The sequence below is a fragment of the Xyrauchen texanus genome, chromosome 49 (assembly GCF_025860055.1).
Source record: "Xyrauchen texanus isolate HMW12.3.18 chromosome 49, RBS_HiC_50CHRs, whole genome shotgun sequence".
NCBI classification, from domain to species: domain Eukaryota; kingdom Metazoa; phylum Chordata; class Actinopteri; order Cypriniformes; family Catostomidae; genus Xyrauchen; species Xyrauchen texanus.
The window spans coordinates 15,846,166-15,866,528 of NC_068324.1; the positions used below are offsets into that span (position 1 = coordinate 15,846,166).

General features: G+C 35.5%; 1 protein-coding gene across 2 annotated transcripts in view; it reads right to left on the reverse strand.

Annotated features, from left to right (window-relative positions):
* The window catches only part of LOC127640188 (OTU domain-containing protein 7A-like), a 97,817-nt gene that overhangs the window by 44,224 nt on the left and 33,230 nt on the right, over positions 1-20,363 (reverse strand). The window contains exon 2 of one of the 2 annotated variants that reach the window (XM_052122619.1): positions 6,089-6,152. The gene's annotated coding sequence lies outside the window, so the exon portion shown is untranslated. Of the gene's footprint in view, positions 1-6,020; positions 6,153-20,363 lie in introns of both variants that reach the window. The other variant, XM_052122618.1, reaches the window with a different exon arrangement.

Consider the following 20,363-nt stretch of genomic DNA (forward strand, 5'->3'; position numbering starts at 1 on the left):
TCTATGCGGAACAGTAATTCCATTTTTTTTTTCTTTTTTAGCAAACACAATAGCGTGTCAAAGAAAGCGAGGAACTTACTATCATTGCATGTTTTTGCTGTCATTGGAGGCTCTTTTATTAATTAAAAAGTCGAAGAGGTCAACAAATATGGTTTGACATGAAGCTTTAGGTTAAACAATTTACAGCTCACACCGGCAGCATTAAACTTATCTTCTTCTGTTGAGCACATCACCAGCATCAGTAGTAAAACTTCTCATAATAGTAACGTTAATGCAATGCCTAAATAAGATATTTGACGGAAATGCTGTACACAAAGATTTGCAAGCTACGACACTGTGCAGGCTTTTTCTATTTTGTTCCCCATTGTATTGTGTATGCACCTGCCCACAATGTGTTTATTTATGGGTTTAACAGCAATAGCATTGAACATATTTATTCAACTGAATGTGATTTATTGAAACCTATACTGAATTATGAAACCTAAATTAAATTGGATGGGTCAATAACCTGTTGCTTTATAGGTAAAGCATGAGTTTGTATGTTTAGGGGGTTTGTACATGCTGTTACATTGCCATAAGTGTGAGTCATTGATCTGGACAGTGGACAGGCTGGTGTGATGTTCTCTTGGCCTTATTACAATGTTTCACATCCCAGTTGAAGATGCTTGTTTTCCAGCACTCAAATGACAGTATTTCCACTGCGTGTGGCATTCCTAAGCTGAGCCATGTTGTCTGTGACATTCTGCTCAAAGCCTTTTTGTCATTGCCTTATGAAATGTGCCATTGTTTTAAGTTGACCTCATAATGACCTCAGCGCAGTACAAACCAAGTTTTGCTGGGCGGAGGGGCCAACACCTTCTGGTTAGCTGCAATAACAGAGGACTGCTTATCTGCATGTGTGTAGCATGTGGTTTGTGAGTTGGTCCGACAGCCTGCAAGTAGATTCCACAACTCATACGGAGTGAAACACAAAAAATAGAGGAATGTCAATCTGCCCACAGTGAAGGAAAAAAGATCTTAAAATTAGAGTTTTGTGTCTTTTAGTCCACGTGTGTTGGCGTTGAGGTAATCAATTACCTCAATGCCAACACACATGGACTAAAACTATACAATATAGTGTACTACTAAATCACTTTCAGCAGACATACACATTTAAAATGTTCTGTCTATTCAGGCAAAATGGACACAAATATATTGATGACTCATCTCACACTACAAAGATTTTTGTCCAATTAGACTCTCTCTAGAATGAGAACATCCCTTCAGCAATAACATCTACAACCAAATAGCAACCAAATCTCTTTCAGGGCAAGCCAATTCACTCAGCGGCCATCTTGGGAATGTTCCTACTTTTTAAGACTAATTTTCTATGGATACAAGCAGCATAAAAGTACAGCTTCCATCTACTTGAATGGGGACAGACTGAATGTGCATGCATGTTCTCGAGTTGACTGACTCGAGAAAAGTGATTGGCTCTTTAACCAGTAAGGCGGGCCATCCTTTTCAACATCCGCATTTAGGGTGTTCCAAGTTCTTCCTTTCATTTTAATACAAGTGCTCTTTCTCGGGCAAAATAGTCTCTGACAGGAATTAGTAAATCATGGTTCATGGCTGTGATGTAACTAAAGTCGATCTTTTATTTTTTTAAAAGGCATAAGGGACATACACTTCCATATATATCACCCAAGCTTCCCGTTTCAATTGGAAATCCTTCAAACAGAAAAGAAAACTGTGCTTATCAAGCAGACACAATGGGTTTTTGACTTTCAGTTGACCAGCGCTAAACATACACACCTCAATGCTAACAGTGCTAATGCTAATCCAAACTGAACAGTCAAGCAATAAACAGAAATTCACTGCACTTTAAGTAAGATAACAAAACCTGTAGCAATAACATTCTGAAATAGCCATTAGGGAACCTTGAATAACCCTGCAGGAATTAACACAAGATTAGATCATTCAAAACAGAGCGTGAACATTAATAGTAGAAAAAGTATGGTTTCCACCAGCGGATGGTTTCTTTTTTTCTGGTTTTTGATAGGTCAGATTTGAGGTATCAGATGTTTTACATTAAACTTTTTTAGTACCATTAGACAAAATATAAATAAATAAATATATATCAAAATATTTACAAAAAATAAGAAAAATGTTGCACATGTTTTTTTAATGTATCATATTTGATACATAAGGCTATAAGGTCATTATCCTCCTGAGGTCCAGCAATTCATTTTTGTACAGGACATTTGTCATTTAAGTTTTTATTAGTTCATACAAGCTAGGGTTGTAAATCTTGGGGTGTTATCAGAGGACTCCCTGGGCTTTTCAGAGATAACAAATATTTTAGAGTTTGGCCATGACAACTTCCTCTTCTTGGTCTATAAATATGGACTAAAATGTATCAGTTCAATTTAGCACATAAAATACAATATAAATAATATATAATTTTTTTCAATAAATAATTTATGTCATATGTATTTTATGCACCAAACACTATATTGACATTTAAAAAAGGGTAATTTTATATCTTTTTCAGCTGCGTCTCAGGAACATATGGTAACATGACATCATCATAGCTTGTAATGTAAAATTGATATTTATAATGACAGAGCAGGCTGCATATTTGAAAATACACAGAAATATTAGTTCACACTTTAACTATATCTTATAAAAAGTATGTCAGAATTTCTTTATAAAAAAAATATATTTTTTTTATAGTGGGCATGAATGGAATGGTGATTTAGAGATATACCTCAAAAGCCCATTGTATCATATTTTAAATGTAATTTCAACATGCTTTTTCAATAAAATAATATACACAATTTTAACCAAGCACAAGTTGCTTATATTCAGCAAATACACATTTAAAAATATCAGAAACAATATAATCATTATTATTACTTTTACTTTATTAAAATAAGCTGTCATTTATCCCAACATGAGAGCCATTTTAAATAGATCAATATAAACATTGTAACCGATTTCTTCACAAATAACCATTAGATGGTGCCATAAACATGTGAAACTTACCATAAATATTTTTGCTTTTCAGCTTGAACGTAGAGTAAATCAGGAGCTGTCAAACGTTGCGTATCATATTTGGTACATACAACATTATAGGTTTAATATCGCTGGTGTATTAAATTACAAGCAGTGCGGGGCCAAGTGTTGGCTGGGCAGAGCGAGGCCAGGAAGATAAGTGGTTAATGACTTCCATTTGTGTGCCACAATATTGTACCGTGGCCTTGTTTTTTTTATTGTATTTATGTAATTTATATACAGGTTTGGTTTTGAAATGTATTCCACTACAGATTACAGAATACATGCTGTAAAATGTAATTCGTAACGTATTCCGTTAGATTACTCAAGGTAAGTAGCGTACTCTAAATACTTTGGATTACTTCTTCAGCACTGGTAGATTTTACAGTAAGACAAAATACACATGTTAAAAATACATTCTCTAAAAAACCTAAATATCATATGCAGTGTTGTTTCTAAAACAAAATGAATTAAATTTATATTATTTTAAGGATTTTTAGATATTTTTACAGGAAAACAACACAAAAATTATAATCAAGAATACAATTTTTGCCCTAATATCAAAGGTCTTACTATAAAAAAAGAATTCAATTCGAATTCGTGACTTCAGGTGTGGGAGTCAACATAAATACTCGCTGAGCTACCCATGCCCCTGGATCGCATCATTATATGTATAAATGTTTCCAATTGAAAGGACTAAATATTAAATGAAACAAATGACAATAAAATGCAAAGTAATCTCTTCAGTAATCAAAATACTTTTTGAATGTAACTGTATTCTGATTACCAATGATTTAAATTGTAACTGTAGTGGAATACAGTTACTTATATTTTGTATTTTAAATACGTAATCCCATTACATGTATTCCATTACTCCCCAACCCTGTTTATGTATTTTTAATGTGATGAATGTATTGTTTTATTGAGCCTTTTCTAAATAATATTTTTATTTCCCTGTGGGTTAGACAATAATTTTTTTTGAATATTTTAATTTGCGTGTGCAATTTTGGCAAACCCACTTGCTCTTAGACTTAGCGCACATGCTTGCACAAAAATACCAAAACTTTATGCCCATGTCCACTGACTTTGCATGTATGACTTATTGCATAGCGCTGTGCTTCGAGCTAGCGCTCTTAAAACAGGGCCCACAATCTCTAAAGAGACTGATGACCTTAAGTTGGCCAACGTGGTTAACTGATAATATGCAAGATTACATATATCTAACATTTTAAATATTTTATTGACAACATAATACAACGTTCTTAGTGTATTTAAGTTTTGTAATGTGACACCATATTTTTCATATCCTTTTCTTATCAATCAGGATTTGATTGGCTCGCTATGATCTTACTGGTGGTGTCAGTGTAACTATTAAGTAGAGGTGTGCTATAACTTTTTTTAATATCTGTTTCTGTACGTGTTAAGTAAATATATCCTTCTAATATCAAAATGAGAAAAAGTTTTTCTTTTCATATCCAGTGCATTTTTTTTCCAGAAACTGCAATTGGCAGAAAATACATTTTCATGGCTCTGAAAAAATAAATAAAAAATCATAAAAATATATAGTTTTCGTTTTTTGATAGGTTTTAAAATCTTTAAACCCACTATCACCTTAACACGAAGATGCCACTAGGCGGCAATAACACTAGCAGATGGCCTATTGCCCTCATTACATTAGCAAAGAAAAAGCAGGAGGGAATCACTACATCATGGAGAGAAGCAAATCAGATAGAAAACTAGGGTGACCAGAAGTCGGTCCCGGTCATACTTATCAACACATCCAACTTACACATACATATATATACAGTATATAAGCATACTTAAATCGGGATTGTGTTGTCTTCTACTGTAATATCAGTAATGAAATTCAGTTGGTCTTATTAAAATGAAGATTTTTAATATTATAAGTATTATTTAAAAACTGTCCATTTGGGTGTCCAGCTATATGACCAACTTTGCACAAATGCCTGTTTCCCCATTCTGTATGTATCACTTGATATAAAACCAAAAACTAACTCAAAATCCCCAGACATTCCATATTTAAACCAATGGAATGTCCTTGAGTATAAATGTTTATGAAGCAATTTTTGTAATATATCTAAACAGCAAATACCAACACAATAATCTTTATCCAATGAAACTCAAACATAAATATGTCAAAAGTCGAGGCTAACTGTAAAAACCCTTAGGATCGTGCAACCTCAGCAAATTTTCCATGCTAATACATGTGCTTTTTAACATGGCAATTCATTGGAATCAATGAGATTTATGCGAGTTCACCGAACAGTAGTCAAGCAACTCATCTACAACAGACCACAACTGGAAAATTCTCGAGTTTTTCATTTAAAAAAGAAATGCTTACTGCTCAAAACTTGGATACATTTTGAAATGGTTTGTTCCCATTATACATCTTCAGAGAGCATGTCAAAATTTCATTTTGAGATCTCTACATAATGAAATGTGAGTTGTCGTTAGTCAGAATCGTCCAAATGAAAAATGAACAGTGTTGCGGTTAATGTTCGAAACTAATGGTGGCGGTGCCTGACAGCGTAATGTCTATAACAGCCACTCATACATCACAACAGCATATTTTTGACTAATGTTGTCACAGAGTCTGGCCTGGACTAGAATGTGTTGCATTCTGTCAGGTTAACTATTTGGCAGTCTCACATGCCAGACGTTTGACTACTGGCATAATGTCTGATACATAATGCAGCTTAATTTCAGGCTCAGCTCCTCAGTGCGATACCTGATGTGCATTTGCAGCGTCACTCCTTTTATACCCGTATGTCCGGGGGAGTGGCATGCAAATTCCACACGGCAATTTTCATTGGCTTTTTCTCAAGTTCAGAGAAGTCTGGGCTCCCGAGAAGTGACCCATGGTGTCAACTCATCGACACAATGTTGAATGAGTGAGATAGGGAACAGCTCTTTAAAAGCAGTATTGGGAAATTTAACTGAAACGATCAGGAAGACATTCTTACTTTTTGTTCTCAATGGGAGTTGAGCAACCACCTCACCACCATGGTTATGTCTGAGGTCACACACTCACCAAAACACAATCCATGTAGTCCATGGCAGACATATGAGGAAGACTCAGGGTCAAATGAGAATGCCTACGGAGATAGAAAGAGAAGGAACGATTAGTGAGCAAATCGCATATAAACGCTTATGCCCTAAAAATCACAGTAATGTTGAATAACTTTAGTGTGTCTAGCTACATTATGCAACAGTGACCTGATATCCCACTAACCCTCTGAAAAACTCTTACACTCTTATATTGCTGTTATGTGTTGTACAGTATTTAAATGAGTAGTCACTGTAAAAGACTCTTTGCTAAACCTTTAAAAGCTTTACTGACAAATGCAACCATGGCAACTGTTACTATCAGCCATTTTATCAGAAAGTCCTTTGTTATTTTTAATGTAAGTCAATCTAGAATTCCTTTGTGTTTGGATAGTTTTATACACATTTATTTTTAGATACATTTAGATATTTTCAAAAAATATGGTAAAACGTTGCCAGGGCACTTATAATAGTGACACTGTACCTAAAAACATTGATGGGTAGTAATGGATTACATGTAATCTGGATGATGTAACATGATTACAAATTTTAAAATGTGCATAATCAGATTACTGTTACTTTTTAATTACTTTATTACATCCCATTACATACATTAGCCTACATACTGTACAAATCCCAATTCCTAATTTCATATATAATATTTCTCTTATAAATACAAGCATGTTCTTATATTTCTCTCTTTTGGGTAACATAGAATAATTTTATTGACCCTTTAGGAACCTTACAAATAGCAAGTTTCTGTTTTATTTTATGATTGCTAAAGTTTAATGAAAGGAGTGTTAAATTGGTACATTTTAAATTAATAATGAAATACGATTTTCATCAAAATATGCATTGTAAAATAATCTAAAATTGATCATATTAGATTACCTATATTAAATTACTGATTACAATTTAAGTAATGTAACTTGTAATCTGTATTGATTACATTCAGAAGTAATCTTCGCACTTTTTTCTTAAAATAAATACTGAGAAGTTAATGTCATGGATTAAATTTGGTGTCAGTCCTCATTCCTAAACAAATACGAATAACATCAGTAGCAAAAATTTGCTCCAAGTTTCCTAAATTAACGTTAACTGATTTATGTATTGATTTAGGTCACAGTAGTTCACAGTACCATAGTGAATGTGTTATAGAAATATTAGTAACAGTTCTCTTTAATTAAATGAATGCTATTAGTTGTAATCACCATCAAATGAGGCTTTTTGCAACTCTGATAAGCCGACTGCGCAGTTTTAAATCATGTTACTGCATAATTAATAAATTGAAAAATGGCAGATAACAATGCTTTGCAAAGTGACACTTCATTCCAGCCCACATACAAATAACATCTATTTAATTTATGAGCACATTTCACACAAAATTTTGCTGTTCACCACAAACTCCCATTCATTTCTTTGGGATGTTCTGTGTTGCTTGTTTAAGTAAACAACAGTAACCAATGGGGATGAAGCTTAGAGAAGGGTCAATTCACCCAAAACAGCAGTAGTTTATCATGGTCACTAACTTCCCTAAACAGTGACTGGACTGGCCCTCGATTAAGCCCGTATTTAGACTTAAGAGGTGAGATAGACAGGAATGTAGGTAGATGCACAGACGCAGACGTATAAACACATGCGATCAGGGCCTGACAATTAATGCCGTCAACAGACACTCTGACAGACTGTGAAAGCTCTCATTTCATACACTTTCAAACATCAGATCTTCCTCTCTAATGCATAAAATGAGATCCAGATTTGATCGATGGAGAATTTCAGACAGTAGAGCTGCGTTATGAGATGAAGAAATGAAATATGAGCAAGAGAGTGGAGTGAGGACAGAAACTTGAGCACAGTAGACACTGATGTAATGCATTCCATGTGATGTCATGCAAAACATGTACGAGTTCTTATTACTCTTGAGAGAGTAACAGCCGTGTCGCTTATGAAAGATGACAAGGCCTGTCAACCATCTGATGACAGATATGAATCACAATGAACTTGCTAAGGTATGTTTTTGAGGGTAGAGTTAAGGCCCCAGCATACTTCCTATGAAATTGAAAAACGAACGGGTGTGACATTTAGAACAAAATCTGGCCAAAGCAAAGGTGCCTTTGAGTTTGTTTCGGTAGTTCATAACAGTTCGCCAGAGTGAACTTTCAGGAAAATTCTTACCCACTGGTAAACACATTAGTGCCACTGATCCATGTCATCGGTAGGTGTGACCTGGAGCTCCTCCAAACAGACATTTTTCAATAACATGTCATGCAGTTTTTCTTTATAAATGAGTCTACAAAAGGAATCAAATCTACTCACATACTCTTAAATACCCATTCTTGTGTTGTTTAATATGCTGCTTCACTCATGTGCGGTCTGCTGCGAAAGTCAATCACACATCTGCCCAAAGTTATCATTCCTTTGTCTGTATTCTACCCATTAACACTCTTTTATACACAAATCTTTGCAGTAGCATCAGTGTCATCATTAAATTACAATAACAGTGTGTAGCTGTCACATATTATGGCTGCGTAAAGTGTTTTAGCGCATTAGCGCCATGAATGCAAAAGGTAAACATTACAAATGACACATTATTTACTGCATCTAAATGATATGATAGAATGACTCATTAATGAATTGCTAACGCATTAGTTGATGTTTTGCATACAGAGATTAAATTAGGATTCTGAGGAGTATTTATACATTTTACAAAAATCAGATGACAACTGGGACAAGTTACCTTCTTGCTCTAGGTTGGGGTCATCTTATAGAACATGACAAACATAAATCTAATTATGTTACAATTTAAAAGAAAAGGCACATTTTTCCTACCTTTTACTCAAATTGTTATTCTGATATATAATTTGTAGAGAAAACATTTGCATTAAATTATAAAAGAATTACAAATTCTACACTGTGGCATGAAGAACCATTTTCACTAGTGAATCCCAATGTATATTTGCTAGAAAACCTACTTTTTGTTTTTCCCATAAGAAAAAAAACAAACAAAATAAAAATGCTGAATCAACAGAAATGGAGTACACACATACTATAAATACAATCAATACAAATAACAGTGAAACCTTTTACAGTGTGTTGGTCGAGTGGTCTATTGTTCTAAAGCTGTATGATATATTGATCTATGTTGATATCGGTTTGGATGTGAGTGATAATTCCAGATTCAAAACTCCTTTGTGTATTCTGTTTACACAAGTTACACACAAGATTCGCAAAGTTATACTCAAGTCATCCCCCATACAAGATTCGCTTATGTTTTCCTGATTCGCTTATGTTTTCCTCTTTTGTAAGTCGCTTTGGATAAAAGTGTCTGCCAAATGAATAAATGTAGATGTAAATATACTCAACTTTTTAACAAAACTAAGCAAAATTGCTACGGAATATCAGTGGATCTAAGAAACGGTTGAGCAGTTGATTCCATATTGCTCAATTTCTCTGAACCAGAGATCAGACCACAGCACAATACAGAAGCAGAACACATGCCTATTTGTGGGGGCGAGCTGTCTCGTGTCACTCTCAAATATGCTGCCTCTACCAGCGTCCGGAAATGACTAGAAAGAAGGATAAAAGGAACTTGAAATATATTTGAATAAGTTCACATGCTAAATAGAGAAAGAATGTGTTAAATGGATAAAAAAAATAAATGCATCGCAGAATACAATAAATGGAAAGGACTGATAAACAAGCATTTTCTTTTTGGAATCAAAGGAGCTGGAACACTGTTCCGGACTTTACCGGCCCAATTTAACCTCTGTTTACTGTAGTCTTGAGTTTCCTCATATTTAAATGTACCTCTAAACACGTCCCCCAGCAGCATGGTAGGTTTCTGAATGTCCGTGAACAGTATATCCTTACTCAGCTGTTTTAAACTTCTCTAAAAATAACTTCTCTGTAAGTGTGTTAGGGCCTTAAGTGTAATGTGTAATGTGCTAATAATGTGTGTGTATTAGCTTTAGGCTACTTCTGGGGACAAACAATTTGTATCCGTAGGTTGCAACAATGCTTAAGTTAAAACCATTCATGAAATTACAAGTGTCGTCTCAGAAATTCTTGGGCCAATAGGTGTATCTCCCAGAAATCCCAAGCAACACCCAAACAACCACATACTGTAGTAACACTAACTACTCAGAACACTTTAGCAACTGCATAGCAACAACCTGGTAACCACCCACAACAGTCTAGCATCATGATTCTTTCAGACCAGCAGTGTTGGGCAAGTTACTCAAAAAAAGTCATCCACAACATGTTATATTATATAAATATATAAATTATATATATAAAATTGCAATCAGATTACTTTCTTGAAAAATAATCATATTGATAATGTGATTACTTTATAAAACACCACCGAAAATTTTTATTTTTTTGCTTAACGAATTAAAAACAAATTTACATTATAGCCTATATATACATTTTTATAATTAGTAATTGTATATTAGCTACCAGTGTCATTGGAAAAAAAGAAAACAAAATTGACAAAAAGCTTCTGACCTCATAATAATTTATGATGGTTATACAGCATTAACAATAACTGCAGTGACTATTGTATTTTGGAGGAAACTATAGCTACCATGGAATTTTTGTAAGCGGTATATGTTTTGTTTCTACCGTCAGTGATGAGGTTATACTGTGGGTAGTGTGAATCTAACCCTGTACAAAAATTATATGCACACACAAGCATACTGTATAACACACTCACACACTCTATTTGATGCATCAGCCGCCCCAACGATCTCATACAGCAGCACATTTCAATGTAACAGCAAACAGAGCTGCTGTAACCTCAAGAACCAAAAAAGCCTGATATATCCCCCTCGCAATGCATAATTCACATTTGAACTATACAGCGCTCCTCTTCATGCATGCTGCACATTTCATCCAGCACTCAGTATACCAGCTCACAACTTTGACAAGTCAATTATAAAATGGCTGACTCTCATTTCAAAGCATTAAATTAGGGAATAGTGACAGGCAAAAAGATGGACATCTAAATTAGCTCAAGGGTCAAAGGTCAAGACTTCCGGGAAGATGCATTGGTAGAAGAGGAGGGGAAAACCAGTTCAAATAGTTCAAATAGGAAAGATCTGTCATTATTTACAGTACTCATCCTCATATTGTTCTACACCTGTATGAAATAATTTTCATTTCTAAAGTATCCCTTTAAGAAACCAATGTTCTTGTCTATGGGACCTACAAATTTTAAAATGTAAAGCAAGGTAAAAGAGAGAGAAACATTTATTTTGAGTAGTGGAACGGTTTTCATTTATGGATAGGCTATAATAACCACCCACATACACAGTATATTGACACCTGCACGAAAATAACAAACATTGTGCTGTTTACACACCACAACACTGATTCGACCTGGGTGCACAAGGGCCTGCAGCCTTCTAGTATTTATGAGCTCACGTTAACAACCTAGAAAACATCCACTGTGAAAGTGTGAAAAAAAGACCCACATTCTCACCCACACCTACCATATTACTTTCCACCCACCTATAAACACTCACCTCTGCCACACACAGCTCACAGTCAACAGAGAAACCGTTGTCACCATCAACAACAGCCACATAATCATTCACCACATTTTCTGTTCGCTGATGCTGATTATGATCAATGTTTCCATAGCTAACTTTTAGTGCAATTATGAAGGTTACTGTGTTAGAGTCTGGAAGGTTTATTTTCAGAGTGTTAGACATCTGGCAACGGCGGTAAAATGTGCCATCACACCCCGACTGATGTGCAAAGCAAGTATTCACAATTTCTTCACAATATGTACATTAATGTGTGTGTGTGTGTGTGTGTGTGTGTGTGTGTGTGTGTGTGTGTGTGTGTGTGTGTATGAGGCTTCACTATATTTGCCAGTGCCAAATTTTTGAAAATGTCCACACTAATATAGTGAAACTTATTGAAAACCCACTAGTGAGGACATTTTAGGCTCGTCCAAATCATGCTTAGCTTTAAATCTACTGATGTGCATAGGTTTCTGTGAGGGTTATGTTTAGAGGAAGTGCTACCTTTCTTGTTCTACATTTTAAGAATTGAGGAATGGTTATGCACAGTTATTTGAGTTATTTTCTCTTTAAACTGTCTGCCTTTAAATAAAAGATTGACAAACGTTCATTGGGAAGGTTTATGAAAAATTTACATTTAAAAAAAATTAAAAAAGTAAATGTGAGTAGTGCTTGCCCAAAACAAACTCAACAACTATGATGATAGGATGTTCTGGGTGGTTGCCAGGGTGTTGCTATGTGGTTGCAAGGGTGTTGCGATTCAGTTCCTAGGGTGTTCTGGGTGGTTGCCAGGGTATTGCTATGTAGTTGCTAGGGCATTCTGGGTGGTTGCCAGGGCATTTTTATAAGGTTGGAAGGGTGTTTTGGGGGGTTCCAGGAAATGGCTATGTTGTTTCTAGGGCATTCTGGGTGGTTGTGATTTGCCAGGCAATACTATGTGGTTCTAGGATACTCTGGGTGGTTGCCAAGGTGTTGCTATACAGTTTCTAGAGTGTTCTAGGTGGTTGACAAGGCTTTTCTATGTAGTTGCAAGGCCGCTCAGGGTGGTTGCCAGAGTGTTGCTATATGGTTGCAAGGGTGTTCTGGGTTGATGCCATGGTGTTGTGATGCAATTTCTAGGGGATTCTGGGTGGTTGGCAAGGTGTTGCTATTTGGTTAATAGGGTGTTCTGTGTGGTTGCAAGAGTGTTGCAATTCAGTCGCTAGGGTGTTCTGGGTGGTTGCCACAGCGTTGCTATATTTTTTGCTAGGGTGTTCTTGAGTGGCTTTCAGGGCATTTCTAGGTGATTACTAGGGTATTTTGGGTGGATACCAGGTTGTTGCAATGCAGTTTCTAGAGTTTTCTGGGTGGTTTGCCAGGGTGTTGCTATGTAGTTGCTAGGTCCTTCTGGGTGGTTGCCAGGGTGTTGCTATGTGGTTACAAGGGTGTTTTTGGTCATTGCTAAGGCATTGCTAATTGTTACTAGGGTGTTGTAGGTGGTTGATGCTTGCCAAAGTAAAATAAGCCAATCACGAATCTCTATTATAATCTGGTTTTTAGATTTGGCTTGGTTCCTTTTTCAGTGTCAGTCAGTGGGAATTTATTTTCCTGTTTAATCATCTGCCAGGTAAAAACTGTAAGTCTGATCGCTTAGAATAGCAAACCTCTCCAAAACAATCAACATGATTTGATGTATCATTCATGTCTGTGTCACCTAAGCATGCCTTAGCAAGCACCACTAAAAATGCAGACTCCACTAAACCATCCAAGTCACCAACCTTTGCCCTGTGTGTGCAGTGAGACTATATTAATTTGCCTTCTGCAGAGATATGCACATACAACTGACACCACTGTATAAAACATGATGCACACACACACACACACACACACACACACACACACACACACAGTTGAATCCATCATTGATCTATAAAGCTTAGATAAAGACAGGTTAAAGAGGATTGCTGACACTCCTGGACATAATAAGTAACATCGATCATGCCTGCCAATAGGGAAACAACCAGATCATGCATCTCTACAAACATCTGTGTGTGTGTGACATTCAAGCTTTCCAAACTACTTCCACAGCTGCTCTTCAGGTAAAAATGCAATGTAAAAACACACAGGGCCTTAACACTTAGTCACTTCATGTGTCTTGATAAATCGGTTAACCATTCCATGCAGTGCCTGGCAAGTTGGCATGGCTTTCTTTTTTAACTGTGCCATGAAATCAGTAGAATGTACGTAACAGATCTGCGGGAGAGGTAAACATTGTAGCGAGTGCGGCGCACTATGGAAGATGATCGCATATTCCAGTTTTTAGGACTGCCTTTAACAAACTCTTGTTAACTCTTTAAAAACAGCAAAGACACAGACCATGTAGCAAAAAGGAAAGTAAAGAAAAAAAAGGTGTGAGGTTTACCATCATTTGCTGAGGGCTTGTGTTTACCACCAGACACGAACATGCAGAAAGGTAGAAGTTCCCAGACTAGCTTAAAAGGATATTTATTGACAAGTATACAAGTATTTTATGAAAATAGTAGCCTATATGCAAAAATGTTAATGTATTTTGAGTTTAAAACTTACTTGACAAAAAGGCTTGTACCATCATAATAAAAGATACACTAAACGAGTCGCCACATACTAAATCCATTCGACCAGTACGGTTGAGCACAGCTGAGTATTGTCAGCTAACCGTGTTGAGAATTTCAGGCCAAGAATGGTTTATAATTGTGCCGTGCTGATTAGTGGAAATGCTACAGTAACCGTTCCGCACCGTCCTCAGAACCATTTGGCCCGATGGTGGAAAAGTGGCTAAAGTGGCAATAACATTTGGTCTTTTCCTTGTCAGATTGCTTACTGATCAGTAAAAATAGTGATTATTAGTGACTGAAGTAACTAAGTGTAAATACATCAACATACAGTACACACACACCTGGATGTGTTCCTACAACATTTCGAACTGCAAAGTCGAAACACAGCTGCATGTCTAAGCCCTAAGGAATTCTAGGATACATGCCTAACGATGAAAATAAGACACAGGACGTGTCGTGTAGTGCTCATTCATCCATGTTTGCTTTAACAAGGCCAGACTCACATGGTTTACAAAACGGTTTGCTTCCATTGGTAAGAGCCCCTCTGTGACTCAAATACTAACTGCAAACAAGGAGGTATTCAAACCCTTCCCTGACTCATTTGTAGTTTAATATGAGTTGCTTATCATTATCACATATGAGCAAGTACATCATTAATTGAGTAGTTTAAGAAATCTGCAGTAATACAAAAAGTGGCCTCAAAAGTATTTGGACATTTAAGACACTTAAAAATACAATATTAATGTCACTGCATCAGATACACAATAATAACTTGCTCCACCACTGAAATGACTAAGAGAACAGTTGGCAGTGCAAATATGACCACAGACTCTTCAACAAGTATTATGTGGGGGAATACTAATTTCCCCAAGATACCTTTTTGCACATTATTTCTAGTCCAAAATCTATTTTAAAGTGTCCCAATATTCCCATGTAGTTGTGTGCTATTGAACACACATTAAACACAGCCATTCTCCATTAAACACACACATTGTCCTCATAAATCACTTGTGCAGTTAAAGCATAAGAAAAAGATTAAGAAGATAAATCAAATCAATGGAGTGTATTATCAGGCACTGTGAATGGCTACGATGTGGGCTCATTTGGCTCAATCTCTGATTTAGTGTGTTTTTGTGTAATGAAGGCAGTCTGTAGTAAGTTTACAGTATGTAGTGCAGACGGTCTTTCATCTGTGCTGAGGCTTTGCCACATTAAGATGGTAGAGAGTGAAAGGATTAGAGAAAGAAAGACCAAAAACCACAGCTCCTTGTTTACTGTTTGGTAACAGCTAGTAACCAGTCCAGAGGTCATGAAAGACAACTTCCTGATTAGAAGGCAATATACAACACCCTGCAAAACATACTTGTTATTAGTGGTGCTTGCTAAGGATGTTTAAATGGGTGAACAATATCAAAGAGAGACAATCCATTTCTAGGGACCAGAAAATCATAGAAACTTTGGAGGCGGGCTTGATTTGAGACATTAATCTCCAAGCAACCACCCAGAACAACTCCAACCACATACTGAAGCAATGCGCTAACAGCCAAACATAAAACCTTAGAAACTGCATAGAAACAACATGGCAATCACCCACAACACCCCACCATTCACATTAAAAACAAATTCATACACATACTTAATGCAGGGGTGTGGGCAACTAATGAGCATAATAAAACTTTGTCCATTAAAGACATTGAAATCGACGAGCACACTTTTCTTAACTGTGTTAATGTATTTCCTATTGAAACCAGAAGTTTGGGAAGGACATAAGGCTATTTTAGGGCACGTTCTCATTTTTAAATAGCCAATAGTCTTTAATTTGATCACAGCCAGTGCTGGGCGGATTACTTGTGAATTGTAATCAGGTACTGATTACAAATTACATTACAAAAATTGCTAATTGTAACGTAATATTTGATTACATTTATAGGGTAATCGGATTATTTTTTGATTATTTCCAACCTAACCCTTTTATTTGATGTCACTTGCATTTCTTATCAGAGTTTATAAAAATATGGACAGGTTCCCTTTTGCCCTAGTGGCCACCAGAGGTCACTAGGTGTTTAAGAGACTTTTAGTTTGAAGTTTTGTTTACCTTCTTGTGTCTCTGTTCCTGGTTCCTGCCCTGATTGTTCCCAGCTTTTTCTCATTTATCTTGTTTGCCCTAATGTATTTAATGTCCTTGTGTTTTCTAGTGCCTTTGTCAGTTGATGTTTTGTTTTGTTCCGTTCCTGTGTTTTCCAAGTTTTGTATCTGGACTCATTTTCTTATTAAATCAAAGCTGCACTTAGATCCTTCTATCCTGACTCCTCCTGAATTCGTTACAAATACCAAAATGCCACAAAAATGGCCTCAAAGTTATCACAAAAGCAAAGTGCATTAATTTAGCACAAGTACAAAAGCAATTCATGAAACCAAAACTAATATTATGGCACTAATGCAATTGGATTACATTGTGAATATGAATTGATGTGTATATGTGCATTTTGATGCGTTTGATGGACAAAACCCTACCAAACACAGATTGTAGTATAACCAATACATCTTGGATTGACTTAAGCTCTTATGTTTTTAGCCCCACAAATAGCTATAGTTTACATGATATGGCTATGACCTAACACATCAAAACATGTCAAGAGTAATCGAGCACACGCTTCAATCTACAATAAGCCAATGGTAAGCAGGACCCACCCATATCATTATCATACAAGAGACAGAAATGTAAGAATAAATACAAAAATAAATAAATGTGGGAATATTTAAATTTAGAAATAAATACATGTGGGAATAAATAAATATAAAAGTAAATGAATGCATAAATAAATATAAAAAAAATTAAAGATTTTTTTTTTTTAAAAGAATAAAAATAAAAAGAGAGAAAATAATAAATAAAAAGAGAAAATAATAATTAAAGGAAAAAAAAGTCATACAAAAATAAATTCAGGAATAATTATAATTTTAGTTTTAATTATATTTGTTTTATCAAGACATTTATTCCTTTATTTATTTTCTTATTATTAAATTTGTTTATTTATTTATTATTTTAGCATGTTTTGTCCTCCATACAAAGGATGGGTTTCAATGAATGGATTGTCTCGTGAAATCATTCCTCTCAGTGCAGCCTCAGCATCCACTGAGAACAGGAGTGTTAAATTAACACAAATGTCTACAGAAAGCACTTCTAGACAGTAGCTTTCATAATAAAAGCCCCACTTTGAATGACCTAATTATAAATAAATACGCACATGAATTTCAGTGTAACAATTTTATATTTCACAACACAGACTATTTTATGTTTCCAATAATATGGTGAAATTAACTTTATATTTATATATTTTTTTAAAAATAAAATACAAATATTTAAATATTAATTTTAATATCTGCAACATAGCTAATTGTAAAATAGTTTATATTATACACAGTCTAAATGCAATTTGGAACAAAAGACAATTATTTTGGTGATCACTGGGATAGATAGTCATTTTATTCATTTGGGCGGTGGGTGTTATGATGTTCCGTGAGCTCTGATGTCAGCATAGGAATATAGTATCGCATATCGAATATAGCATTATCCAACAACTTATAGCATATCGCATTTTTCCTCAATATCATGCAGCACTACTCTACACATTGTTCACTCCAAAGTAGTTATGTCAAAAGTACAATATGTAACAATACCAGTGTTTCTGGAGTACCGGTAGTACCGAGCACCCACTCAATTCGATACCTGCACACTTTCTGACTGACATATGGCTGCTTTCAAATTTTTACACACAAATCTGACATTTTTCGAAATATAAGTCAGGTTTTTTTTTCATTACCTGAAAGGTCCTGCAATTTATAGTCTGAAACGACTTATATACATCATTTTTGGGCTATGTAACCCAGCCGGTCAAACACACTGCAAAATAAAACACATGTGCTTAAACACAAACGCATTAAAACAACAGTCATAGAGATGGTAGTAGCATTTTAAAGTAGTCTATTCAGCATATTATTCCTTTAAGTATTAAGTACTTTATGCAACCAGTTTAAATATTCTGTGATTTATAACGTTATTGTTCAAACAAACTCTACACCGCTGTAAAACGCAACTCCTCACATGCCCACAAAATGACGTTTCATCTCACTCGTAGTAAAAACATTCATAAAATTGTGTTTTAAAATTGTGAAATGTCCTAGTGTGACTCTTAAACAGCAATAGACTGCAGTCTTAGTCTGCATGAACTGCAGCACATGCTAAATCTATACCACAGTTGCGTAGTTAAATCACAGATTTGTGCTGTAATGATCACACTGGGTCATGTAGCAAACTGTTTATCCAGACAAGTGAAGCTTCCTTCAAAAGCACATTTTCAAAATTAAAGCTTGATTCAAAATAAAAGCTAGATGCTTGAAACTAAAGAAATTGTAACAGGAATAGCATGGAAAACACATGATTTGGGAAAAAATAAAACATATTTCAGTAGGGCCCTAATTAAAAATACTTAAATCAATGCATACTTAATTGAGAAACACTTTAAGGACATATGCATTTGTTTTAATTTTTTATTAACATTGAAATGTAACATTAAATAGGCTAAAGGAGTGCGTTTAATAGCACATTACCATATTCAAATATTTTATATAACAATATGTGGTATCGATATTGATATCGAGAACTGTGAAATTTCACTTTCTAGCATACCATAGGACAAACAGCTTTAATGACAATTAAAATAAAATCACATCCAGTTTAATGGCACAGGCATATGGAGGTAACTATCACCCCCTTAAGTACTGAAATTTGTTATTGCCACAGTAACACAAAAACACACATTAAGCTTGTTCAGCTGGACTACAACTTTTCATTGAGTTAGCCAAACTTTCGCATATTCGTGGTGTCATAGTATTAGGCCGGCCTGAAAGGTGCTTTGATTTATAATAATTATTACAAAATTCAGCCTCAGATTTCCATTACTTATAACATTAGCATGCTAATATTCACATTTATTTGAGTTGTTCATAGATAAATGCTGATTGAGTGGAAATAGATTGTGCCAAAGCTGTTACATAAAAAATCCCAAGTAATCAGGTAATTACAAGCACCTAATACATCCATGTTCATCGGTGCTGAGACAAATCAGAAAACACAAAAGCATACAGGGATTTGAAAGAATCAGTACCTTGCTGTGAATCCAGACTTTCTATTTTATATTCGACTTTATATTTAGCAACAACCTAAAGAAGATGCAGCCCTAGTTAGAGAGAAAAGCTCCTCTTTCCAAAGGAGAATGGAAACTAACAATAAAAGAATGTGAATGAACGCAAGTTTAAAAGCCCTGCTGAAAACAACAATCAGTTTAAACCAGCCTAAACAGGATTGCTGGTCTCTCAGCAGCTTGGTCAAGCTAGTCTGTTTGTTGGTTTTAAATGGGGTTTGGGCATGTTTCAGCTGGTCAGGCTTGGAGATCTGGTATTAGCTGTTTGAAGATGGTCTTCCAGCCTGGCCAAGCTAGTGCTCAGCTGGTTGAGCTGGGGGAACATCCATCTTAAACCAGCTAAGACCAGCCTAAATTTAGACCGGTTAAAGCTGGAGTTCTTTTAGCAGGTATGACATTGCAGATAGAGAGAGAGAGAGAGAGAGAGAGAGAGAGATTATCACTAAATAGTGCCCAATAATGTGTGACTAAACATAATTAAGGCACAAAATGATGACAGATGCAGAAAAAATTAAAATACACAACTAAAAAATCAATTACAAAAGATGAAACTGAAGCAATTTGGCTGCCTGGTCTGAGTGTTATGATACAGCAGAGCAATGAGTTGGATGTTGTTGTCATCATGCCACCCTGGTGGCATCAATCCCCATTTATACTGACAGCATGTTGGGCAGCCTACCAGTCTTTCACTAAAGATGAGTGGCGGCCCTTTAAAACCCATATTTCAGAATATGCGGTTACAATATTAATCTTCATCACTTCGAAAGGTTGTAGAAATTGAATAAAAATAAGGACAACTTAGATGGAAGCATCCAACTGACTTCATAGTCACCATATTTGCATTTTCATTGCATACTGATGTTGCATCAATTATTTGAAAATGAATAATGACTTAAATTGCAGTCTGTTCATCACACAAAATCATTGTTTGGCTTCAGCAGTCTTTTGTGGGTGAACTG